General features: G+C 42.1%; 1 non-coding gene across 1 annotated transcript in view; it reads right to left on the minus strand.

Annotated features, from left to right (window-relative positions):
• Positions 1–2,539: 2,539 nt before the first annotated feature.
• Positions 2,540–27,311, minus strand: part of LOC125466759 (uncharacterized) — a 59,108-nt gene continuing 34,336 nt past the window's right edge. Inside the window, exons 2-3 of the transcript XR_009442752.1 lie at positions 3,354–3,416; positions 2,540–2,759 (exon numbers count right to left, since the gene is read on the minus strand). This is a non-coding gene — a transcript (uncharacterized LOC125466759). The remainder of the gene's footprint in view (positions 2,760–3,353; positions 3,417–27,311) is intronic.

Consider the following 27,311-nt stretch of genomic DNA (forward strand, 5'->3'; position numbering starts at 1 on the left):
GGAAAAATCAGTCATTCATAAATCCAATAAATAAAATCAGGGGAAATGTTTCATTAGCTGTCACTTTTGCTAGTCAAGAGAAACAAAAAAAAGTTGAAAAGGTGGATTGAATTGGAGTACGGAATCACCGGTGAACTTGTTCAGGCTGAATGGGTGATAGAGTAACAGGAGTGCTAGAGTACAGAACGTCCTTACCCCAGGGAATTGACCAGGAAACAAGCCAAGTGCACAAGGGAGGATGGAATAGGTGGTTAACTGATTTGTTTACATGTAACGGGGGCAGACATCCAGGTTCAAAACCCAAATGCCCCAGGCATGTGGGGCACATTGCAGTGTCTATGACACACTTGGTGAAGCGCAGCAGGCTTGGATCTATTAATCAGGGGCATCTCCATCAAACTGCAGGAAGAGCAGGAGAGGTGGGACAACAGTGTCCCTGGCATGTCTGCTCTGGATTGGGAGATGGAGGTGCACCCAGGTACCAAGGAGATACTAAAAGTGGCTGGACCTTTGACAGTTTGTCCAACATACAATTCTAAACTAAATGTCTGGACAGTTTAATGTTTAAAAGTCTACATGGAAAGGAAAGGAGTGTGGAATGCAGAGGAAACACTACTCAGACCAGTTTCGCTGAACAGCCAGTCTCTGTTCCCTGCTGTGGTCGCACAGGGATTGAACGAGTCAGGCCCATCCACATGGAGGAGGAGGCAGAGTAGATACAGCTGATCAAAAACAGTGTTGGATACTAGTAATGGGTGGCCAAAATTGAAAGAGGTAAACTCCCCAGTAGCATACACCCATTCAGTAAAGACAAAAAATGACAAAATTACTTTTAGGTCTTTGGTCACAGATGTAAGAGACAAATTACACCACTCCCACACACCAACTAAAAAGCAAACGCTCAAAATGACTGGTCTCATTTTCCCAGGAGGCTAAAAAAAGTTGTTGTTCATGCAGTGCTCCACACTCCCAATCAAAAGAAATAACAAAGACAGGCCATCACTCCCTCCCAAAAATGGTGATTTTTGAGAAACCAATCTTGATTTTGAGTTGCAAAGACAGACAGATTCACAAATGTTTACCAACTACTTTGGCACAGTAGTTGCTAGCTCTGCTACTTCACACAGCCAGGGTCCTGGGTTCAATTCTAACTTCAGGCAATTGTCCGTGTGGAGTTTGCACGTCCTCACTGTATCTGCGTGGGTTTCCTCGGGTGCTCCAGCTTCCTCCCACAGTCCCAAAGGTGTGCAGGCTAGTCAGAATGGGCATGTAAATTGCCCAAAGTGTCCAGGGATGTGCAGGCCCAGTAGGTTAGCCAGGCAGGATTATGGGGATAGGGTGGGCAGTCAGTCTAGGGTAGATGCTTTTTACGAGGGTCATGGTGCACTCAGTCGAATAGCCAACTCCACACTGTAGGGATTCTGTGATTCTATTTTTATGCCTCTTCAAAAAAAAAAGGAGTGAATCTGCTAGAGACTCTACAATGCACTTGATAGAAGCACTGTGGCAATGGTTTTATTAAAGTTGAAATGTGGTTGATGAATTCACGCCAGTCATCGTAACATCCATCTGTTGAAATCCAACAGCTGAACACAGGGTTTTCTTGTTCAGCTGCCTCCACACACCCCGAAAGCAGTTCCTTCAAGGACCCCATTCCACTCCGCCCTGTTATAGTGACTGCTTCAAAACAAAAAAACACTTTGGCACCAAAAAGAGACAACTGCTGTACAGACCACTGCAAACAGCACCTGCTGACACCCCCCCCAGCTAATCTGAGATGTGGGAATATAGTTCCTTTTTGTGGTTTGGGGCGGGGGGGGTTGGCATTATGGTAAACATTAAAAAAGGAGGCTGGGTAGTACAGAGTTCTACTCCTGCCTCAAGATACAAATTAAGTAAGTCTGGGTGGGGTCACTGAGCAAAACAAAATTAACCCATATACCTATATTAATATTTTAGCCAAATGTAATGTTTTGTGCAGGTTATTACAGGGCCCTCAGTTGGGTGGAGGGATGGATTGTAAAGATCATAAGGAAAGCCATGATTGGGGCTGTTCTTCAATGCAAAAAACATTAGACTGGAGCATGTAGATGGCACATAAATCATGGGGGAATTCTTTATTCCACTAGTATCAGGTTGTCACACACACAGGGGAACTCAAGATTAAACAAGGTCTTTACACTGAGTTGTACTTGAGGTTTAATGTTTTGTTAAGCAAGTCATTTTTCTGGTTGACCCTTCTCCCCATCAGGGCCCCCTTTGGCCTTCAAAAAGGAGGGTCTGTCTGACTACTCAAGCTGCCTTGCTTGGTGCCCTCACTCGCTGGCGCCATCTGCTGCTAAATATCCCACTGGGGGGGGGTGGAATTAGCAGATCAAAGCTGATGCTACACTGCACTGGGCTATAAAGTCAAACTCAATTGCTAACAGAGGTGCTTCAAGGGTACACAGTTGACTTCAGGGTGATTGGAACTAGCCAACACACTAAAATTGTGAGCAGAGACCACAGCAAAAGAGGTAAGAAATGTTGCTAGCACCCATTATTAACAAAAGATTCAAGAACAATGCTATTAATTTAATGACATTTTAAGGGTGGTGATGTGATGGCCATGTGCAACTCTAAATAATGCTAATAAGTTTCTAGTGTCTACTCTCCTGAATTTGAGGGTATGCAATTACCTCAACTCCCCCGCTCTCTGCAGTTAGGCTTCACCTTCATTTGACACATTTCCAGGTTCAAGTCCTATCCATTCCAGACGTCTGCAAGAACATCTCTGAACAGATTAGAAAATAGTTCCCCCACCCTACCAAAATTGAAAATAGGAAGATAATTTCCAGTGGGACGACTGCTGGAGTTGTTTAATAATGGGCTTTGCACAATGACAAAGTTATTTCAGTATTAAAGTTGTCAGATTTTTGTTCTAATTCTGCTTCCAGAGAAATTGCTGATTTTAAGACTTTGCCTAAGTATCAGGTTAGATTTGGCAAAATTTAAAATTACATGATATTTGCTTTAAAAAAAGGGACATAAATGAGCTGTTTAAGTTAAAAATAAAACAAATATCTTTTCAAATTTGTGGCCAAAGAGTGGCAAATAGATTTCTCTCCTCACAGATGCAACCTGCTCAGTTGCTTTTGTACGGTGACTTTTGCAGGTAGCAATTCTAAGCCTAGAATAGAATCCTATGATAAACTAATTCAACTCACTCAAGAGGGAACATTAAAAGCAGCAATCCAAACTAGACGGCAGCAAATGAACAGAACCAAAAAAGATTTTCCATTTATTCCCAAGCGGGACTATATGATTTAGATCTCTGATGAACATAATCCTTTGTAAAAGCAGTGCTTAAATACCTCTCATTGCTTTTATTCCTGCAGACTAATCTTCACCGAATTGAAGTACATTCTTTCAGCAGTCTGCAAGAGAAATGGAGCACTAGGTTAAAAAAAACAATGATTCACAACCAACAATTAAAAACAAAATCACAATCTAGGTAACATCACTGGATGCAGCACCATTAAACAATTACAAACAGCAAAAACATTTAGCCCATAATTCATAACTTATCCAGAAGTGTCTCAACCAACTTCAAACTTTTAAAAAATTTGAACGATTGAGATGCACTAAGTCCAATTTTGGGCAATTGCCCAACAATTGTTGGAGATTGAAAATTGAAATAGCAATTCAGACCATCAAGATATCAAGATGGTGATTATCTGAGACAATTATAGGCATGGCAGCCAGGAGACTGGCTGTTTGCGTCAATAGCAGAAGAAGTATTCCTTGCAAGGAAGCATCACTAGTTTTGACATTTTCAAAAAACAAGCCATGGCTCTGCACAGATATACCAGGTTATATAAATTCCACTTAAACACCAACACTTGACAGCCACACCCATCCCTGAAATCACTCTTCTTGCCATGATGACGGGGTGTCAACGAACTGAGAAGGTCAAAAATGGAAAACATGTGACACTGGCAGAAACTGAATCACTAAAATTAGATACTGGAGTTGGTTAGAGGCCCAGTGGAATGGTTTGTTTATCAAGTAGTGAACATCTTTGGGTAACATTGTTGACATATTTAAAAAGATTGACTTTTGGCATTTACTGCCAAAATTCTCCACTGCATCTGTTGGAATGTTGTACAGACAAGCAATTCAAGTTTTAATAGATCAAACACACTGTATGTATGATCATACTCCATTGTCTCATTCATAACTGAATCCAACAAATCCATAACAATCTCACAAATCAAACGTCTATCACAAGACTCCAATGGATTAAATCATGTTGATTTCTAAAGTATTGTAAATATTTGTGCATACATTACAGCAAGCAATTACAAAGACAAAGAGAACACTGACCTTTTGCAATGGTTGGTGGGGGGGGAGGGGGGGGAAAGAGAGAAGAGAACTGGAATATAGGTAGTTCAGCTATAACGTGTTGTGTTAACACAAAATTAGCTGTAACGCAATTGATGAATAGTGGGATAACAAAGTGTGGAGCTGGATGAACACAGCAGGCCAAGCAGCATCTTGGAGCTTGGCCTGCTTGTTCATCCAGCTCTACAATTGGCTATCCAAGATTCTCCAGCATCTGTAGTTCCCATTGTCTCTGATAAAGAGTGGATGCTGTTTGGATTATGTGAACTTTCTGCTGTACAGGAGTGGTGATTTTCTTAATCATTAGGTTATGGAAGAATGCAACCATCACATGATAGGAGAATTACCTGCACAAAATAAAAGGGTGGGCTCTTATGGTGCAGAAGTACTGTCCCCACTCTGAGCTAGGAGGCCCAGGTCAGAGTCTCACTTGCTCCAGAGGAACATCTTAACATCTGAGCAACCATTCTGAAAAGGAAAAAAAACGAAGACTTGACAAAATTGCCTGGGTGTCTTGAGATGGACACACCAGGCTACACCAGTTTAAAAAGTTGTGCCCCATGTCCCAGGAAGGACATGTGCCTGGCAGGCAGCATAGCAACAATTCATTGGGTTGGTTCCTGGGATGAGGGGATGAGAGGGTGAGCCAAATGAATGGAGCTCAAGGAAATTGAATTTTTTTTTAGATGAAACAATCACTGCACAACAGGGGACCAGTTTTGCTCCTGGTCATGCTGCTGCTGAAATCTGCCAAGTCCCAGTCACTCAACCATTCCCTTGAAGCCATGTAAATTTGTTTTCTACAGGTAATTATCAGATTCTCTTGATTGAGTTCACCTCCCCCATGCTCCAAGGCAGGTGACCAGATTGAAAAATTAGTACTTTGGAATATTTGGGACTCTGACAGGATTAAACAAAGTCGACAAAAGGGAGTGTCTTAAGATTTAAAAAAGGCTGAGCATTTAGGACAGGGGAAATTTCTTCACTTGGAATGAGTTGCGAATCTTCTTGACCTCAGGAGAGAGAGGATGATCCATCATTAAATATATTCAAACCTAAAAGAGAGGGGGATTTCAGGCAACTGAGGAATGCCAGGGAAGCGTGGGCAAGCAGAGTTTAGGCAGAAGCTCAGCCATATTAAAAAAGGTACACTGAACTGGTTCAGGGGGCTTGATAGTCACAAGTAATTCTAGCTTTTCAATGTGAGATGTCCAGAACAAAAACACTGAAGTTCAATTTTCAATTAAAATACATGATCACAACAAAAAAGTACTCCAACTCACTTCACACACAGCATTTAAGTGCAATGACTGCTAATGTTTTCTCCCCCTCCCCCCCACATCAAAAAGAACATTGATTTTTAAATATCAATGCACTGAATGAGCAGGATTGAGAAAGGGCAGAAGAATGGTTCGAAGTTACAAGACACTTTAAAATAGCGACTGTTGACAGGATTACCTGAAGGTCCTACTTTGGCAGCACGAACATTCGGATTGCTGTGACAATAGTTATCCATTTAGTTGAAGAATTTAAAAAAGGACTTAGGGAAAGATGTCAGTACGAATCCCAAGTGGGTACATACAGGCAAAAAAAAGCATCTTGGAGATAGTAAAGACCAGATGTTGGAAGTCAGCATCAATAAAAACGTGGAGTGGGAGAAGCACAGCAAGTCAGACAGCAGAGGAGCTGAAATGTCAATATTTGGGGTCTGGACCTTCATCAGGGCTGGGGAGGAGTGGAAAGGGAGTTCAGAAATAAAACTGGGAGGCACGCGCACGCACGCAATTTTCCTTCAGAAAACAAAAAAAAGAGGGCAGCTCAGTAGGCTTATTGTGGAACTCGATTCACTATCCTTCTGCTTTTCGTAATGTAAAATGAGATGTATAGGTCAGACATTGACGACATTAGATTACTCATGATCTTAAGTGGTGGAGCAGGCTGAACCAACTGAATGGCCCACTCCTATTCCTACGTAGTGCAATTAAGAGATTCGACTGCACTTTCCTGCCTGCTGTTTACAATAGCGTACAAATCCTGCAACAAGGCTTGTTACAATGATGTGGGTTCTTTTTCTTTGAAGGCAAAATATAGAGAATGAGAACCGAGAGGGTACATGGACAGAGCACTGCAGCATCTACTCAGTGCTGGGGCTTAAACATCATAACTGATCTTGTGGTGGACGTGATCGACGGAAATTTTAGGTGCACCCCTTAGAAAGTTGGATTTACATGACAGATCCCCCCACCCCCAAGCTACAGGAAAGGGAAACATCTGCCCACCATAGCCTTGACTACAATCATTCAGATTCCTTTAAGTGAAAGCACCTTGCCTCATCTGTGCCAAATCAGCTTCTTATCCAGAGACTGTGCTCCCCTATTCTCCACTTCAGCATCTACTCAAGCTCCTTCAGAACCTAGGATGCTTCACATTATAAGCCTCCAAATCAACCTCTCATCATAGTAAGTGATCAAACTGTTGCTGTACTGCCTGTGTTTCCATATATATGAAAACATGAAGTGTAAAAAGTATTCCAAGTGTTTCGACCGATGTGTTGTAGCATATGGTGGCTAGACTGCTTTACTGTAAAAGGGTTGGAGTGCAATGATAAAGGCCAACATACAATTTGCCTGCATAATTGCTTGCTGTCCTTGCATCTAACTTTCGTGCTCCTTGTGCAAGTGTACCCAAAGTCTCTGAACACCAAAGTTTAAAAAATCCTGCTTTTCTTTTAGGAAGAGTAGGAGAAGAAAATTCACTGTTGTATCATATTATACTCCAGCTGCTCAGACACTACCTTCTCTATACCTGTCGTCTATAGCCATGATGTCTCCTGTTCAGTGCAGTATGGCTCCAGGCAGACAGGAGGCTGGAAGAACACAGCAAGCCAGGCAGCATCTGGAGGAAAAGAGCAGTCAACGTTTCAGCTATTGCCCCAAGGCTCCAGTCTGAAATCAAATTCTGTACTCTGTACAGAAGTTAAGACTGTGCAGAAGTCAGATTTAATCGTTTCCCAGAATACCCTTCCTTTTTGCTACAGGTTCCATAGTAATTACAGGGCAATACTGGAGGTGTCAAGGCAATCAAATTTTGATCAATTTTATAAAGAGGTAAAAACAGACTGCAGATGCTGAAACTCTGAAGCAAAAACAGTGCTGACAACAACTGGTAGAGAGAAGCAGTACTAACATTTAGAGCCCCGAGATCCTTTGCCTAAGCATCCTGTTAACATTAAGCTTTTTTCCACCTCTCTCACAATGCAGATGCTGCCAGTTCAGAGTTTCTATCACAAACAAGGTGCTGCAGTTCTTCAGTGGAGTCATAAAATCCTTCGAGAGAGAAGCAGGCCCATTCAGCTCATCTAGTCCACTCTGACCTCCAAAGAGGATCAGACCTCCCCCTCCTCTCTCCCTATAATTCCCATGGCTACCCCACCTCCCCATCCCTGGACGTTATGGGCAATGGATCATAGTAAAGCCACCTAAGCTGCACATCTTTGGGCTGAACCAGGCTGAAGGTGTCTTATGCCAGCAGAGATGGTGGATGAAGAAGTGGTAACTCTCATCCCATCATCACTGGGAACAAAGGACAAGCAGTCAGTGGATCAAGATCAAGCAATTGTCACTAGTCTCTGTTCTCTGTTCTGAAGGGGAGTCATACCAGACCTGAAACAGCAACTGGTTTTTCTTTCCACAAATACTGCCAGAGTTCCAGAGTTCCATCAACACTTCATTAACCTTGCTCTTTACCACAGTCATATCTTGAAGGGGTCAGTGTGCATGAGACATCTTGGGATGCAAGTACACAAGTATCCAATCAATTTCTGCATAGGTGCTGACCCAGTTTAGTTACCTTGCAACTAATTGCAGAGCAACACAAACGCACATTAATCAGGGTTCAGGAATGAGACACAAGAGGAACTCTGTCTGGCTTGGTGTGCATGACATGACAATTCATTAAGATACCACTTGGGGAAAGCAGTCTACAGGACTGGAATTATAAAAAGGAGAAGCTAGATAGGCTGGGATTCTTTTTTCCCACCACCACCCCTAACCCACAAACTGGAGCAGTGGGTGGAGAGGTGACCTGGGGGGAAGACACCTCCCATTCACCCGATGGAGGATTAAAGACATTTTTTTTTAAAAAAAGGGGGATAGAGGAGGATTAAGACATGAGTAATTTTTCTTTTTTCTAAAAAAAAAGCATGAACAAAAAAAATGGTGGGTCCTGTAAGAATGAACTGCCAGAGGGAATGGCGGCTGCAGGTGTAGTTTAAGAGAGACTTAGGTTAAGGGATATGGGACAACACGCAGGCTGGTGGGACTTGTTTAGTTTAGCGTTGTGGTTGGCATGGACCAGTTGGATCGAAGAGCCTGTTTCCGTGCTGTATGACAGACTGAAATGGGTTCCTTGTGGGGCAGTGCCAGTTTCCCCATGTCTGAAGAGGGGCAGGAGGCCCAGGTTCAAGTCCACTTGCTCCAGAGCCTGTATGATAAACATCTGACCAAGTCAGTTCAAACTATATACACAGAGCTGAACATCATGGCTGATTTAGGCTGAAACCTGGCCCCTAAAATAAGCAAAAAAAAATCAGAAAAAAGGAACAATGACAAAGAGAGCTTGGAGAACAAGATTTGTTTGATATTAATAGAATTTCTTTCCCCTGCACAACGTGGGCCTGCCAGCAGGATTTCCTACTCTTGGGTCAGCATACATTGACATGAGAGATGTGGCACCAATGGTGTGTTAGCACATGAGAAATAAATTGCATTTATACAGCAACTTTGCCCATTGGTGCTATACAGTTGCAAGAATGCATGCACCAAGTGAGCCACATCTGCCACTTTGATATCATTTCTTCGCAGTAAGTGGCATAACTCTAAACAAAGAGGAAACTGCAGATGTGTAGCAGCTATCGAGGCACTTCATTCATGGAGTGTGCTAATGTGAGCATTCAGAGTGTGGAAACTTTCTATTACAGCCTATATCCAGAAAATTAGCACATTCACTTTCAGTTGTATTCAACTGCAGAGAATTCAACACATTGCAGTAGCTTGCAAACCAAAATCGGCAAAAATCCATAGCTTGCAAAGGGGAGGGGAGGGGACCACAAAAAAAGGTACTATTTCACAGAAAGAGAATTCGTTGTTCCTGTAAAATCTCATTTTCTCAAATCTTGGAATCCTTTTCCAAAAAAAGTGTTCAATCACCTGGCTAAAGTCAGAACACTAACTCAACTAACCAGGAGGAGTCTTAGAAAATATAGGAGGAGAAGTAATATTGCCCATGTTCAAGATGGCTTTTATCATGTTGGCATTTAAAATTAAGAGTGTAATTGCTGGTTGCGTCTCCTGCAAAACAGATGATTCAGACATTAACAAGACCAGGGATTTTCCACTTCTAGACAGTATCAAATTAGATAACCAGATCTCATTACAAAAAAAGTGAAAGTGCAGAAACCAAAAAGCATCTACGTAAATGATACCTTAAACCTAAGATTTCATTGAGATCATCAGAACCACCTAATGCTTTTGGCTGAAGAATTATTTGAGCTGCAGCCTTGCACTGAAGGAAAAAGATACAGTCAACTTGAACAGAGCAAAGATTTATAAAAAAAGTTCAGTGTTTCCCTGTTGAGGCAATAATAAATGCCAGTCAGAACTAGTGACTCCTTTGTTTTTTTTTAAAAAATGGTCTCATTGAACTGTACAATCTGCCTGAAATATGGCAGTCAGTCAGTCATTCATCAATATTCCCAGGGGTAACCAATAACTAAACTGAGCTTGATAGCTACATAAATACTACAGCCAAAAGAGCAGATCAGAGACTAAATATTTTGAGGTAAGCCATTTTTTGGATTCCTAAAAGCCCGTGCACTTTTTGGAAAAAAAAAAGGAACAAGTCGGGAGTATGATGGAATACACAGATAGTGGGGACTGCCGATGCTGGAGAATCTGAGATAACAAGGTGTAGAGCTGGATGAACACAGCAGACCAAGCAGCAGAGGAGCAGGAAGGCTGATGTTTTGGGTCTGGACTCTTCTGCAGAAGAATGCTATGACGGAATACAGCCTACTTGACTGGATGACCTCAAACTTGGCATCTTCTAGGATAAGGGAGCAGGCTTGACTGATGTCATATCCACTTCCTCCAACACTGCTGTACAACAGTGGGGACCACCTACAAGACGCACTGTAGAAATTCTGCAAAGCTCCATAGACAGCATCTTCTCAACACACAACCACCATCTAGAAGGACAAGGACTGCAGTTATAGCAACGTCTACAACCTATTCACCATCTTAGCATAGGACCAAAATTACCATTACTTCAGTGGCAATCAAAATCCTTGGACCCCCTACCACAGAAGGGGTGTAGGTGCACCTATGCAAAATGGATTGTAGCATGGCTCAAGAAAATAGTTCAGCACTACATCCAAGGGAAACTAGGGAAAGATGCCTCTAAAAAGTATCACCCGAAACAACAATGCAGCCCTGACTACAGGCTTGTGGGAATGTTACATGCAGTAAATCTGTGATATTGCTGTGCTCAAGTCCCACAAACTGCTGACTGGGGAGGCACAAAATGAAACAGGCCCCGACGGGGAGACAGAGACAGACCGACCAGTTTCATCAGTTGCGAAGTGCAGGCAGGAACAGGATGGAGTGCATGTTAAGGAATAGTCGGGGGGGGGGAGAAACCAAAAATACTAACAGCTTGCATTTCTAGCCTCACCTGAGTGAAGTTACTATTTGATGAATACAGGAGAAGTTTCAGCTAGTTTGAAAAAAGTTTCCTTCTCCTTCCATTCAAACTGCAGGGGGAGGCGGTGGTTGGGGACGGGGTGCAGAAAGTGTTTCTGGATAAGCCTTCAAACACGTGGTCAAGGCCAGCCTACACAAACTGAACAAGTTACAACCAGACATAACCTAGCCAACATCAAAAATTTTTTTAAAAATAAAAGAGGGGGGTGGGAAAGCATATTGTTAGGATTAGACCATTGCCACAGTGACAACTTGTTCTGACTAGTACCTGGGAACGGGTGAGGATTGGCAGGAACAAGTGCATGCAAAGATGACAGATACTCCACACTGAGTAACCTGCATTTTCGCACTTCATGCATTTGCAAAGGATCTCTAACAATTAACTAACTGTGGTTAGTCAGGTCAGTCTTTCAGGCTGGAGTGGACCCATTTGATTGTTACTGAGCAGGTTGGACATAAAGATAATTCAGCCTCATTATTATAACCTGAAAGTAACAAAAAACAAATAAGAAAGAATGGAAAGGGCAGGAAACTTCATCTGTAGCAAAGGAGGTACCAAGTGATATTACTATAGCAAAACAGAAAAAAAAAACTTCCAAAACAGCTGTATTCTGATGATCATGGCAATTCATTCAGCTTTCACCATCAGTAAATGGATAAGAATCACTAGCACAGCACACGGACTTTGTCTGCAGTACAATGAGGATGCCTCCAGTGTGGAGCATAGATGGTCAGTCAGCAATTCTCTACAAAAATGTCATGGCTTCAGGTTTCCACCACTTTTGTTCTAGGCTTTTTGTTTTTGCTTGGGGAACAAAGTAAAGAAGCACGATTATGTCATCACAAATCGATTGAGGGGAAAACAACAAGATCAGATTTTCTCAAAACGTGAATGCACTCATTCCTACAGTCAGTCATATCGAAGAGCAATGAAACAAGGACAGGAAGCTTAGATGAATACAGATCGTCAAACGACGATGCTCTAGAAGAAAAACTAGCTGGTAAGGTTAAAGTGAAGTTGGGCCAGAGGCACTGAATCAGCACTAAAAGTTAAAGTGAGAATGTGAATTCTGTTGGTTTCATGAAAGAATGCACATTTGGCAGGCCATTCAAAGCTTAAATAGCTGTAAAACAAGGGAGTTATTATGGACTTGAGAGAGAGTTGGAAGCAGTATTGTTAAATACCTAGATCATAGTTCATGTTATAAAATGAAGGATATTTAGCTTTGGGATGCTGGTGAAGATAAAGTGGTAGGGTTCAGGTGACTGCCACATCAGAAAGAAACGACAGCTAAAAAAAAAAATCCACCCATATTGGTTCAAAATTGACTAGGAACAGAAGGTATGGCCATAAAAATAGCAGGTGGGTGTATTCAGCCAGAATGACTTCTGGGCTGATTATCAGTGCAGCATACCAAGATTGATGTCATTTTTGATCTGCAGAGCAAAATTAGTTTAAAATCATTCAATAAACTTGAAAATGGCAGCTCAAGAAAGAAACTGTAAATGGCTCGGAGGACAGCTCAGAGCAGGCTACAGAAGGTCATGGGGGAAGAAATGGAACAAAGAAAGACTGCAGTATCAATTAGTTTAGGTATGAGGGGCAGTGTTTAGTTATCCTTTGGACCTTGTGCAATCTGCAGCCCAGGAAGGTTAAACAAAATAAAGAAAAGGTGAAAGGTAAACAGACCCGTACTATAAAGCAGAGTAAAAACTCTAACGCCACCACTGACCATGTGAAAGATGGATGAGGAACCACATAACAGGTTTCATGTTATTTAACAACAAAAAAGGAAAGCATGTGATATTTCATGACTTGCTTGACAGTGAAGTGTCAAACCAAGTCAGACATTTGGCAAGTGGAATTAGGACTTAACCAAGTCAATAATTTGTGGGTCAGTGTGCACCACAGTCATATTGTAACTCAAAAGCAGCTGCCACCAGAAATTTACTTGTTCCAAATGCTACTGGAAAATGGAATACCAGTTACTAGTGGTGTACCGCAAGGGTCGGTGTTGGGTCCACTGCTGTTTGTCATTTTTTTTAAGTGACCTGGATGAGGGCATAGAAGGATGGGTTAGTAAATTTGCAGACGACACTAAGGTCGGTGGAGTTGTGGATAGTGACGAAGGATGCTGTAGGTTGCAGAGAGACATAGATAAGCTGCAGAGCTGGGCTGAGAGGTGGCAAATGGAGATTAATGTGGACAAGTGTGAGGTGATGCACTTTGGTAGGAGTGAGTTAATTTGCTATTAAAAATGGTCAGACCACCTATGACTATCATTTTAAAAAGTGATAGATTTGCTTCATTGTCCACCTCCAATTGCCCAGAAGTCATTAATGAATTAAATCATATTGCTGTGGGTCTAGAATCACTTTTGGGTCAGTCCAGGTTTAAAAACACTCATCTCGTTCACTAATGACAAAACATTGTTACTGAATTCAAATCTTTACCACTATGGTAGTGAGAGCACTGCTCAGGTGTTCAGGATTACTACATTACACTACAACTACATCTCCATTGACGTATACAGCATACAGGCCGATTTCAATGTTTCATACAGTTTGGTGGAAAGAAAGACCTGTTAGAGATGCCATACAAGTTCTACTTAAATGGAGTCACTAAGGATTGTGGATCAAAACAAAAAAATCTGCCCAATTAATTTATTGTGGATTAGTTTTAAATGTGACCATTGAACATGCAACGCAATTCGATGCGAAATCATGAGAGAAGTTTTGGATCAGAACCAGATACCACTTTCAGTAGAGATTTTGTTTGCCAAACAAACACCACTCATAGGCCATTTAACCAGCATGATATAGTTGACCATGTTAAATGAAGAAAAATCCAAATACTACAACAGAAGACCTGATTTCAGCCAGTAATCCAAAGTGGAACATCAATAGACTTTGCATTCCAAAACTTTTGATGCTTAACAAGGTACAAATTTCACATTCTTTCCTGTCTGCATTCTTACCGAGAAGGCCATGTGAACACCAAGTAATCTCATTAGGACTAAATTACTACAAATGCTGGAATCTGTGCCAAAAACCAAATGCTGGGAGATCACAGTAGGTCAGGCAGTGACCATGGAGAGGCCACAAGCTAACACTGAGCCTAGACTGGAAATACGAGCTTGCTTTCTCTCCATGGACACAGCCCGACCTGCGATTGCCACCATTTCTCGTTTTCAAATTTCATTAGGAATCCTCAGTTCAAAATATGGAAGCAGATTAGATGCAATAGCCAGTTCCCAACAAAAGCTGGGAGAGTCTCAGGGCTGTCACTATGACCAGTGTTCCAAAGAGGTTAGTTTCCCCTCCCCCATTAGAAATCTCAAACTAGTTTTCAGAAAACAAATTACTTTAAACATGGTTAGCTTATCATACAGTTCAAACTAAGAAAAATTGCTCTGTAAATTGAATTCACTACGAACACAAAAAGTGTGCCAATTAAACCAAATATTTAATAATTATCAGTGATAATGGGAGTTGCAGATGCTGGAGAATCCAAGATAATAAAATGTAAGGCTTCACAAGGGTCTAGGCCCGAAACGTCAGCTTTTGTGCTCCCGAGATGCTGCTGGGCCTGCTGTGTTCATCCAGCCTCACATTTTATTATATTTAATAATTATAGCCTCATCACTAGGCACACAGGCATGCTTTCACATTTGTACCTTGAAAGTATGGATGTGGGGTGGGGGGGCGCACAGGCAGAAATGCAATTACATGTGGTGGATCAGCTCTATTTAAATAGAATCACATTCCAGAGGATTGTGGATCAAGAAAACAAAAAAAAACTGTAAAAAAAGGTCTGCACAATTCAGTTACCTACTCTTATAACTGAAGCAAGAATGCAGATATGCTCTGGATTACCAGTCATCTATAGCATTCAGTTACTTGTTAAGATTGGATGAAGGCTTTTGCCAGACAACATGTAAAATGCTGTACAGAATCTGTTAATCTTGCATAATTATGAACAGTAGCGATATTTAATGTGCCAATTATCCAGTCTGTTGCCAATCTGAACAACAGGGCACCAGCTGACAGCTGTTGACCTAAATTCTTGCACAACTTGCAGTGGATACAAATTAGTCAGGTTCTTGTAAATGTTTGCATCTTATATAAGAAATACGCCATGGTCTGGAGATTTTTCTTTTTGATCGTACCTATGAATTAGGGCCCCTCACGCCAACTAGTTGTTAACATTTGAATTCAGCAAGTATTTACAAGCACAAGAAAACATGCACAACAGTAAAGAAATCTAAAATAAAATCTGACCCTCTCTTCAAAAGAGATTCTTTGGTACAAACAGCTTTTACACTAAAATAAGAAAATTCTTACTTCAATAGTAGCCACAATTCAGGCTCTTGGGGAGAAACATCTATTAACAAAAAAGTTACCATTAAAACATTAGGACCCCACATATCCCAGGAAAAAATACAGTGTCTCAAGAATCACAGAATTATCCCAATGCAGAAGATGGTGTCTATTTGGCCTGGCTCTCTGAATGAGCATTATAACCATGACCGAGTAGATACATTAGAATTTTATTTCAATAGAGAGGTCCTACTTGTAAACATTGCTCCAAAAAGAGCTAACTAGAATCTTATACGAGTTCAGCACAGCATCCGTGCTCGTGTACTCTGATGCCTGTTAATAAAAGGAAGCATAGTATTAAGAACACAAAATAAAAGCTCTCTTCTGCTACCTTGTGTTTTTTTTGCACCTAGGTTTCACAGCTCCTGTACACTCTTTAGGGTTATACCTTTTTGTAAAAAAAATTAAAGGGTCTCTACATGTTCCGAAAAGGTTTCACAGTGGAGTCCAAAGTGGAAAAACAGCATCCAGGAAGGTGTTGACCACCTGGAGACTGGCCATTGCGGGGAGAAAGCAGAAGCCAGGCTAAACCAGCACAAGCAGCAAGCTGCCACAACACCCCTCCTCCCCTTCCACCCCAAGCGTAACAGCCTGCCAGAGCTCTCCGTTTGTACAACCACTTAGGGAAATACCTTAAGAGTGGAAGGGCGTCATCCTCATCTGCAAAGAGACTGCTGATGAATGACCATATGCCACCACTGGTCAATGGTCCTGGTGCAGTTTTACACCAAGCTCCCAGTTGAGTGTTTCCTCAGTCTTGGAAGTTTCCCAGATGTGCACAGGGGACAATTTCCATCAAGATTAGATCATACACAGCATTTACTTCAAAAAGCAAGGTTCACAAATCTGAACCCTGAGAAATTCCAACACAAAACAAAAATTTCTAGCTTGTCAACTACTAAAGCTTCCCATTCCTCAACCAGTTTTGTATCCATGGTGGTACTGTCCCATTTGCAGTGAAATTCTCATAGCAGTTGAGACATTGTACTGAACTCATTTTATGAGGTGAGTTGTGTAAAATATATCCATTTTCTCAAGTCCACCTATAGTCACATTAGCAGCAGTACAATTAAGTCTGGCCTCGTCCCAAAATAGAAGTCCAGCCAGTTAATTGAACAATTTTCCTCAACAAATCTATGCTGGTTCTTATCTGATACCACTAGGCTATCACTGCCCGTGCTATTACGTCACGGGGCTGGTAATCCCAGAGATCCCAGATAATGCTCCGGGACTCTGGTTTGAACCCCTAATGACCATGAATTCATTACAGATCAGGAAAAATAAAACCAATCAGGTTCACGAATGTCATTTAGGGAAGGAAACTGCCATCCTTAACTGTTTTGGCCTCCATGTGCCTCCAGACCCACAGCAATGTGGTTGACTCTAAACTGTAATTAAGGATGGACAATAAATGCTGCCCAGCCAGCAGTGCCCTCATCCCATTAATGAATATAAAAAAGGGGAAAAAAAACCTATGACTATTCTAAGTAACTGCTTCAAGAGGTTTCTGAATGGCATGCTCTTTTGGAAGGTCAGTGCCAACTTGGTGGCCTGAACGGACTTCTTCTGCACTGGAGAGAAATTCCATGATTCAGTGGCAAAGCTTTAGGAGTGACCAGGCAACTCTAGCTGCTACAAGTCATTTGATAGTTTCCCCCAAAATAATATAATTGTGCTCATTCTTTCTTGGGTAATATAGTAATTCAAAAAAACTATAGTCCACATCAACTTGCAGCCAGTATTGAATGGATGAAGTGAGATAAGCAAGCTTCTGAAGACAATACACACGTGTTGCAAATCTAGAGTACAGTGCAATATTGAAAAAACTTCGTGCATTTTTTGACAGGCAGGCCAAAGGGTTGGTGTGGGGTCGGGGCTGAAGAAACAGAAAGAGATTGTGGTTGCTATTTCTGAATTTCCAGGAAAGGCCTAACCACCCCAGAGCAAAAAGTAGTGCAGTGGAAGTGTGGGGGCGAAATGAAAAGGAGACAAGTCAAAACAGAAAGCACTTTTTCTTAATTTCTAACATTCAAGGCTTGCACTTGAGTCTAGAATGACTTGTATCTGTACATAAAATTTACAGTCAGGCAGCTTGATTTTGTAAACAAAATGTGCATCAAGAGGTGGTGAACTGGGAAGTTTAACATGAGTTTCTACAGGGTAGCTTTATACATTAGTGGAACAAGGCTCTGTGCCTAGTTTGGTGATTAACAGCTCAATTTCTAGTGCTTGACTTTTGAATCAGTAGGAGTACCAGGTCTTAGCCGAAACTGGTTTTCCTCGTCTCCTTGGTCGTGTGGGGAAGGTGGGGGTGCAGAATTCTGTAGAACAGAAGCACATTGGACTCTATGACAGCTCTTTCTAAAACAGCCTGATACCAACTTAAAGTTCGCCTCCTCGTTTTCCAACGGTCATCATTTCGACACCTGCTAAACAACAAGAACTCCTTCACTTCAGGCTTTCTACACTAAATTATCATCTTCCCAGTCAAGCAATGGGCTGGCTGGCACACTGCTCTCCACTGCAGTGCGCGTCTTGGTGTAGAAGACACACACCTAGATCACTTAAAAGCCATACAATACAACCTTGTACGAAGGTTGGACAAGGATCATAACAGCACAAAATTAAAAAAATCATCTGTGGCAAAAGATCATCCAGTCACTTCCCAGCCCCTTAAAACAAACTCAATCCCTAAAAAGGAGCAGAAGCTAGGCACTGGCATTGACCAGTCAGTCCTGCTTCAGCATTCATTCAGCTGGAAGATGTCTCATCTCAATGCCATACTCCCCATACCCCTTTGCTTTGAGGAACAAAGGAACTTATCCATCCTCTCTCCTCAAACAGATAACCGTCCACTGTCACAAAAAAGGGAGTAGTTAAACTGTCATTCCCTCTGTAGACTCAACACTCAATCCAGTGTCTGCCCAACCCTCAATGAAAAATCTTCAAGTCACCTTTTCTAGCTTCATCTCATTGCCTCAAACCACTCACTCATTCTTTTTTGAACATCTCCAGATTATAGACCATTGTTCCTCACAAGGGAGGGGAGGGTTGTGGTGGTCACAAAGTGTTATGGGCCAAAAATGGATCAGCCATGATCTTACTGAATGCTACAGCAGGTTCAAGTGTCCTGCCCTTGTTCCCATTTCAGAGGGCAGGTGGACTGCTTTCTTGGCCTGCAAAATCTTGGAAAATTTAGGAAAAAAAATAGCAATCCCCCTACTTTGAAGAGTTCAAAAGCTTCATTTCCCAGATTCCTTTTCCTAAAAAGGGACAGACATGAAGTTAGAATAGTGAAGTGTCTCACTCTTGTAACATGTGACTATTTTGGTCCATGTGTTATGTGGAAAAACAGGATGAGAGAGCTATGTATTGTCACATATTGACATAGGTGAAAAGCTTGGTTTATGAGCCGAACAGGCAGATCATAGTAAGCAAGGATAGACAGGTCATAAAAAGACAAATGTAGATGCATACAGGTTGATATATATTGCACAGCGCAGGCACTAGGTGAGATCAACACTAGCAAGATCAGCATTATTTAAGACTAGAGAGAGTCCATTCAATTTGATAACAGCTGGAAAGAAGCTGTTCCTGAACTGCTGGTGCATGCATTCAGGCTTCTGAATCTTCTGCCTGATCAAAAAAAATGATGTTGGAGGTGGTCACTACTGGGACACTATGGGTCTTTGATAATGTTGGCCGCCATCCTGTGGCAGCGTGTGTAAATGGAGCCCATGGAAGGCAGGCTGGCTGGCCTTTTGTAGTTTCTTACAGCCCTGGGCAGAGCAGTTGCAATACTAAGTCATCATGCACCCAGACTGCATGCTTTTAATGTAAGAGGTTAGGTGAGGGACCTCATGGACATGCCTATGTTTGAGCCACAAGGAACAGGCAGCATTGTTGGGCCTTGACTGTCACATCTACATGGGAAGTCCACAACAACAGGTTGCCAGTTATCACTGAGGAACCTGATGCTCTTCACCCACTCCATGTCCATTCCAAATGTCAGTGGTGGTGATGGTGGTGGGAAATAGAGTGCTCCTCCTTTCTTTCTGAAGTCATGATCAGTTCTTTAGTTTTGCTGACAGTGAGAGAGAGAGAAACAGAGCTTTCATTACACCACACCAAACTCCAACTTGCTTCTGTAGTGTGATTTGTTGTTTTAAGATATCAGTCTCATTAGTGGTGTCAGCGAACTTGTAGATGGCTTTTGTGGGGAATTTGGCAACAGTCCTAGGAATACGGGGAGTACAGTAGGGGGCTGAGGGCACATCTTTGGGAGGCTCCAGTGTTGGGTGTTATTGTAGAAGAAGCGCAGTTATGTCCTCACTGATTGCACCTGTGGGTTAGAAAGGAGGATCCAGTCATGGAGGGCAGAGCTGAGACCAAAGGTCACAGCATTTTGAGATCAGCCTGGAAGGCATTGGAGACCATTTCAGGACAAAAAAGATCATCCATTGGCTGATAAATTTGTTTGGCCAAAAATCAAAAAAACAATTAAAAACTGCTTGAGTTAATCATTGCTCAATGAGGAATGAATGAACACCACAAATCTGCAATAAAGCTACTTTTTTTTTTAAATTCAGCTGGCAGGTAGCAAGAAGCAGCTAAATTTGGAGAAATCGGTTTGATTCTGCAGCAAGGATGAAGCTGCCTCATGCCAACGGGCAGGAGTCAGATGTAGCTGTCTTTAGTGTCCAGATGTTCCAGGGAGGAGTGCAGCACTAGGAATACGGCACCCGCTGTGGACCCATTATATTGGTAGGCAAATTGTAGGGGATTGAGGCAGGCTGGGAGGCTGGAGTTGATGTGCTACATTAAAGCTGTGCGATGAAAATATGACATTTGTGCCTTTTGAAAGTAGGAAGAAGAGTTCATAGCATCAGAGAAATTTCTGCACAAAATACAACTATGCTTGGGTCCTCTCCTGTTAAAAAAAGTCCAGCATCAAATACTTGTATCACGAGAAAACCCACAAATCACTGCAGTGAGAAAGAGAAAAAAAAGTGTTCTAGTGATAACTGATTTCTGGGAAAGAATCTACCAAGCTGTAGTGAAGGGAAAAAACACTGATAACACTGTAGATTTTCCAACTGGATCCCAAACTAGGAGGGGTACACTGTTGCAACTACTCCCTGTAAACTGAACCAAAAGATGGCTTAAGACATTGAAGCATGGCTTTGTTCAGTCTCCAGTCTGTACATTTTTAAAAGCTCATGTAGTCTCTATGAAGGCTACTAGTGAACACCTGTAACCCAGAAAATTGCTACAACTGTCATCTCATTGCAGTCAGCTATAACCCATAGGCCTCATTCTTCAGGCAAGAAAGTGGTTTATGTCACATACCTAGCAAGCAGAGCAGGGTAAATGAAGCAGGCGATACAAAAAAAAAGTCCCTAGAACACTGGTATAGCAACAGCAAACCTCCCTCTTAGCCAGGAGGCCTGCACTCAAGGCCCACCTGGGTCAGAGGTGGGCAACATCTTTTCATTTGATTCATTGTCACATACTGAGATACAGTGAAAAGTATTGTTCAGTGTGCTACCTAGACAAATCGTACCTTACATTGGTACATCAGGGTGACATGATATAACAACGCACAGTTACTGCACAGGTTGATTAGAAAATCTCTACAAGCCATTTCCTTCCTGACATATGCCAGATTGGATACTTCAAAATACCTATTCAGAAAAAAGTACATAATGCAATTGGTGAATGGATTCCTCATCCAAATACCTAATAATTTTGAAAATGAAAGTACAGAAATCCTCACTCTGTACTAGGAAGTATTATAAAAACATCCACACAGTCTTAAAAAAGGAAACGGATGTTTCCATAGCAGGATCTCACCCTGAGCAGGGGTTCAGGGAACAGGTGGGAGTGGCATGTGAGCTGGTGGCAACTGTTTCCTGAAATAGCAGAGCCACACGCTCCCCTCTCATTCACACAAAGTATGAGCTCATCTGTAAACATGAAGGAATGTGTGCAGAGGAAGGTCCTCATGCTTTGCAAACCTCAAAACAGAAACACTGGTGTACAACACACACACTATTTCCTAGAATTGTCACAAGTCTACATTATTTTTAGGGGTAGGGGAGAACTATCTTGCGGGCATAGGGATGCTGCACAAAATTTTAAAAAACAACACTTTGCACTTCAGGATTGTTTCCATGCTATAATTCCATGGCACTGACTCAATTACTCCACTTCCTGCTACCAGGATGTGACAATCTAGAACTGGGCAAAACACCCAGGTTGGCCATACAACTTCTCTGGCCCATGTCAGTCAACAAGATTGTAGCAGTGTCTCAACCCCCTACTGTCCAAAAATGTATTCCATTTTAAAACCTGAAGAATTAGAAAGCCCAAAAGTCAGCTGCTGTTTCTTGAAATACTACTCTGAACTTCTACCAGTGTGCACTCAGAAATATGTTTCCTTGTTTAGGCTGCAGGATGCCCAACTCCACAATACTAGATCCCCCAAACAAGTGGGTGTAGTTGTGTGCCATTTTATAGCATATAGGATGACTACTATTGTTGTTGGAAGACCATCTGTCCGTCCATCATCTCAGCTCCAGGACATCTGCAGGAGTTCCTCAGGGTAGTGTCCCAAGCCCAGCCATCTTCAGCTGCTTCAATGACCTTCCCTCCATCATACGGAGGTCCAAAATGGGAAATGTTCCCTTGCAACTGCACAATTTTCAGCACCATCCGTGGTGACTCCTCAGATACCCCTAAAGCAGTCATGTTCAAATGCAACAGGTTCTCAATAATATCCAGGCTTGGGCTGACAAGTAACATTTGCTCAACCCAAATGCCATATCCAGAGCATGAGCACACCATCCCTTGACACTTAATGGCACTACCCTCCCTAAACCTCCCACTACCAACATCCTTACCATTGACTAGATACTCAACTGGACATGCCACATAAACACTGACAAGAGCCGCTCGATGGCTAGGAATGTGAGGAAAGTAACTCACCTTATGACTCCCTGAAGTCTGTCCACCGTCTACAAAGGCATAAGTTGGACTGCGACAGAATAGTCTGCTCTTACCTAGGGAGGAGTGTAGCTCAATATCATTGAAGACAAAAGCAACCTGTTTGATCCAGCACCACATCCACAAACACTGCTGTTACTGAGCATCACTGATCAATGTGCACCATCTACAAGATGCAATGCAGAAATTCAAAAGATCCTCAGTCAGCACCTTCCAAACCTACAGCCATCCAGAAGGATAAGAGCAGCAGATAAATGGGAACACCATCTGCAAGTTTCCCTCCAGCCACTTGCCATCCTGGCTTAGGGATATATTGCTGTTCCTTCAATGTTACTGGGTCAACATGCCTGCATTCCCTTCCCAAGGACTTTGCAGGTCTACCTACAGTAGATGGACTAGAGTGGTTCATGCAGACAGCTCACCATCACCAAGCTGTTAGCACTGCTGCACCGTTCTATTCCAGCCTCAGGCAAACGTCCATGGAGTGTGCACATTCTCCCCATGTTTGCATGGGTTTCTTCCGGGTGCTCCGGTTTCCTCCCAAAGATGTGCAGGATAGGTGGATTGGTCATGCTAAAAATTGCTGTGTTTGGGCAAGTGTAGATTAGGTGTTAGCAATGGGGAATGAAGGATTACAGGGAAGAGAGTGTGGGGTTGGTAGTTCTGGGTGGGATGCTCTTCAGAGAGGGTCAGTGAGGATTTGATGGGCTGAAGGACCTGTTTCCACACTCTGGAGATTCTAGATTCAAACGTGCAATTCCATTGACAATGTAATCTGGGTGGCTTTAAAATGGAAGATGGCTGATGGTTATGATTCAAGAGTTGAATCGATTGAGCAGGATGCCTTGTTTCTCATGTGTCAGCAGACCAGTCCAACATCTTCACAACTACAAAAAAGGTCCCACCTCTGTACAATGTGGTTGCCAATAGCTTTAATAGGAATCTTCACATTCAGCTGTTGATGTAGTGAGGTGTACTTTTCCACTTGTAGCATCAAGTTACTTCAGATCCACACTGAAGTAATAAGAGTAGAAACTTTCTTCATTTGAGGGCCACCTAGCAAATTTGGTTCTTTTGGTTTATGGTTTGTAAACACTACAGATGTCCAAATCCAGAAAACAGAACACAGATGGGAATAGTCCATCACTACTACAAGTAGTTTGACAAACAAACAGAATGGATATTAGTGCAAAAAGGAAAAAACAACTCTCCTGGAATATGTTCAAGTTTCTCTTAAGATGCTGGAAATGACAAAATGTTACACCATCACTTTCAGACATTTCAATAGATCATTTTGCAATGTTGATTCATCGTGAACAAAACCATCAATACAGAGTATTGACAGTAACGAGTGCAGCAAGACGTTTTACATGCAGAGCCCCGTACAAGCTCAGAAACAAAACAACACAGTTTAAGCCCCAATACGTTGATGACACACTTCACACTCCTGTAATTACAGGATTTCCAAATGCTGCACCTTTCCTTGGAAACAGACTTTTAAAAACCTATATAGATAGGGATCAGCACTAGAGGAACAAAAAGGCCTCGAAATCCATTCTAACTAGCTCAACCAACCATTTCTATTCCAAGTGACGTAGTGGTTTATTTGCAGTCGTGCCAGCAGCTACACACAATCACTATTGAAATCAAGATACCAAATCTTTGCAACTTCAAAGCCCTCCAGCCTCGAAGGTGGAAAGATCATGTCTTTTATTTTTCTACACTTTTGATTGTGGACTAAAAAAGGAAATAAAAATGTCAGAGGGATTGCTGCATTTTTTGAAAGCAAGCAACCTGACATAATACAGGTAGTATTCGCACAGCTGTTTGCTCAACTATTGGTCAAAACATTTTGCAGGCAAGCAGGAGACTAGAAACGTGGTAGGATGAGCAGGTAGAGATTCAGCCAGCAACAAGCAATTGATTGGCCTGTTGCCAGTTTGTGATCAGCTCCCGGGTACCTGCACATCTTGGAGGTGTGAACAGGATCTTAAAAAAAAAGCCATCAGATCTTCACAAGCGAAGGTGTGGCCTCTGCTCTCAGCAGTAACAAAGAGCTCTTCAAGCTTAAGGAAAAACCTGTTCAGTCCTTTCTTTTAAGTGCCACAGCTTTCAGCAACTGCCGAGGAATTTAGTACGCAGAATTCCTTTAAGCCTTAAGGCAACTCTGGAAAGTAGGATTGGATTTCCCTCATTACTCCGGTGAGGCACGAGACAGGGGTTAGGTAGAGTTTGGCAATATCATTTGAGAAACAGAACACATTGCAAATTGCAGAGTACTTACACAGATGTTCTTAGATAGCACAAGGAGAATGACAGCTTTAGTTCAGGACAATTCCCACAGTGCAAAAGCAGAGGTCAATGTGAGGACAGGATACAAGGGTGTGTTTTTTTGCACAGTGGAACACTTACACAGGCATAGGTGATCCAGTACACAATGCAACCAGATATACTGAGTTAATTTGTTAGTACAAATTTAAGATGCACTTAAACAATCTGAACTTTTATAGTGCAACTGGATTTAGCTTTACAGCAGGATAAGACCTAACATCTCTGCCAGTATAGCAATTATAACACTACAAAATGTTACCACCTTATCAGGAAGGTTTCAGGCTCTGATTACAGCAGTTCTATCAATGCTGGCTTAAACAGGGAGGTGGAAATTTCTCCTTATATAACCAGGACTGTTTATATATGTATCAGCTTATTCAAGATAAGAAAGCTTACAAAGACAAAACACCATGTTATAAAACATTATTTAAATAGAGATCATTGCCCCCCAATATAAATTATGCCCACATATTGAAAAAATTGTTCATAAAGATCTGTCACTTTTAATTACAGCATTCACTAGAGAGAGGAGTGCAACTCCTTAAAAAAGTTTGGCACCATGCTGAGCACAGAACCCCTTCTGCCAACTAACCTACCTTTCTGCACCACTAATTAAGACATCTATTTATTTGTAGTTCATGTCAAAAGCTAATTCCTGCATTCCTGTTTGTTTGTTGGAAGTGAGCTAGTCGTGCAAACACACACTGCAAGTTTCTTAAAGATTTGCATTTATATGGTGTTTTTCCACAATCACTGGGTGTTTCAAAGCTCCAAGAAATATTTTTTGAATTTTTAAAAACTGTAGTCACCATGACAAGGCAAAAAGAAAAACAGCACAGTAAGCTCCCAGTAACTAGAGTTTTTGGTGAAGTTATACATATTCAACTAGACACAGGGCAGGGAGAAGAAGACGCAAAACTGAAGAGCATGGGATAGGTGAAGGGCCCATTCCACCACACAAGCAGAAAATGGAGCTCCAATCTAACATTGCTTCCAATAAGATGGCACCTCCAACAGTACCACATTGGAGTGTGTCAGTCTGGATTTTTGGGCTGAGATTGGATGGCATACACTGGTTAGCACTGTCACCTCAGTATCAGGAGCCAGGCTCAAATCCAGCCTTGGGCAACTGCTCGTGTGGAGTTTGCACCATGTCTGCCTGCGTTTCCTCTGGGTGCTTGTTGCCTCCCACAGTCCAAGGCATGTAGGTTAGGTGGATTGGCCGTTCCCCAACCCTAGGATTTGCACTGTTGTTACTGCAGCAGTGACATTTTAAACAAGGAAATAAAAACACTACAATACTACATTTGGACTTCTAACAGTGTCAAAACAAACAAAGTTGGCTCTGGAGATTCCCTGCCTCGAGACTGGAAATTCCCTTCTAGTTTAAAAAGAGTTTAAAAAATGTTCCACTAGAAACCAGAAATATTGATTAAAAGCCCATAAACTGGTGTGCCAAATATACACAAAAGAGAATTCCTCTACAACATGAACTTGTCAAAATCTTCCCAGACTCAAGAAAATAAAGAGACCTTCCAGCAACTAATTTCTAGGACTTGGAGTTGTATTGTAAGTGTACAGTCAAAGAATCCTTGATAGTCATGTGATTACACTGCAACCTGTACAGTCCAGAATGCTCGTGGCCACATCACTTCTGGGATGATAGAATAGTATCAGAATGCCAAGCAACCACAGATGTTTGACCAGGAAATTGCTACAGATAAAATATTTACCTGTAGCACAAAACAGCAGTAAGTAATAAAAACAGTGACAAAAACAATTTCACTCAGCCAAATGGTGCCCTCTGCACTTCCACTCTCAAAACACATAGCGATAAGGTTTATAAAGTGCATAGGTAAAGTGAACCCAAGGTATGTGGTGATGTAACAGTGAGCTCAGTCAGCATGCGATAGGATTCTGCCAGAAGGAATGCAGCTCGGCATGAGAACAATTGCTTTAATATAGGTACTGTAGGCAGACAGTCCAAAAGAAACCAAAAACAACAAATTTAATCTAATCCGAGCCCATGAGGAAGCCCCCTATGCTAAGAAAGCATGATGTGTTACAGGAACTGGTGGGTCTACTTGAAACTGCTTCTTCCAAAGAGCTCTCTGAAAAGTTAATGTTGGGTAGCATAGAGGCTCAGTGCTTACCCCTGCTGCTTCACAACACCAGGGACCTGGGTTCAATTCCACCCGAGACAACCATCAGGGGATTTTGCAGCATCTGTGTGGGTTTTCTCCAGGTGCTCCAGTCTCCTCAGTTTGAAGATACACAGGTTAGGTGGATTAGCCACATGAAATGGGGTTTGGGGGGGGGGGGGGGGGGCACACGTGGTGGATGGAAGATGGGTGTTATGGGGATACAATAGGACTGGGTGGTTTGGTGTGGACTGATGGGCCAAAAATGACCTTGTTCCACACCTGTAGGAATTCTAATGAACAGGACCGGGTA

This window comes from Stegostoma tigrinum, chromosome 28 (genome assembly GCF_030684315.1).
Source record: "Stegostoma tigrinum isolate sSteTig4 chromosome 28, sSteTig4.hap1, whole genome shotgun sequence".
NCBI classification, from domain to species: Eukaryota; Metazoa; Chordata; class Chondrichthyes; order Orectolobiformes; family Stegostomatidae; genus Stegostoma; species Stegostoma tigrinum.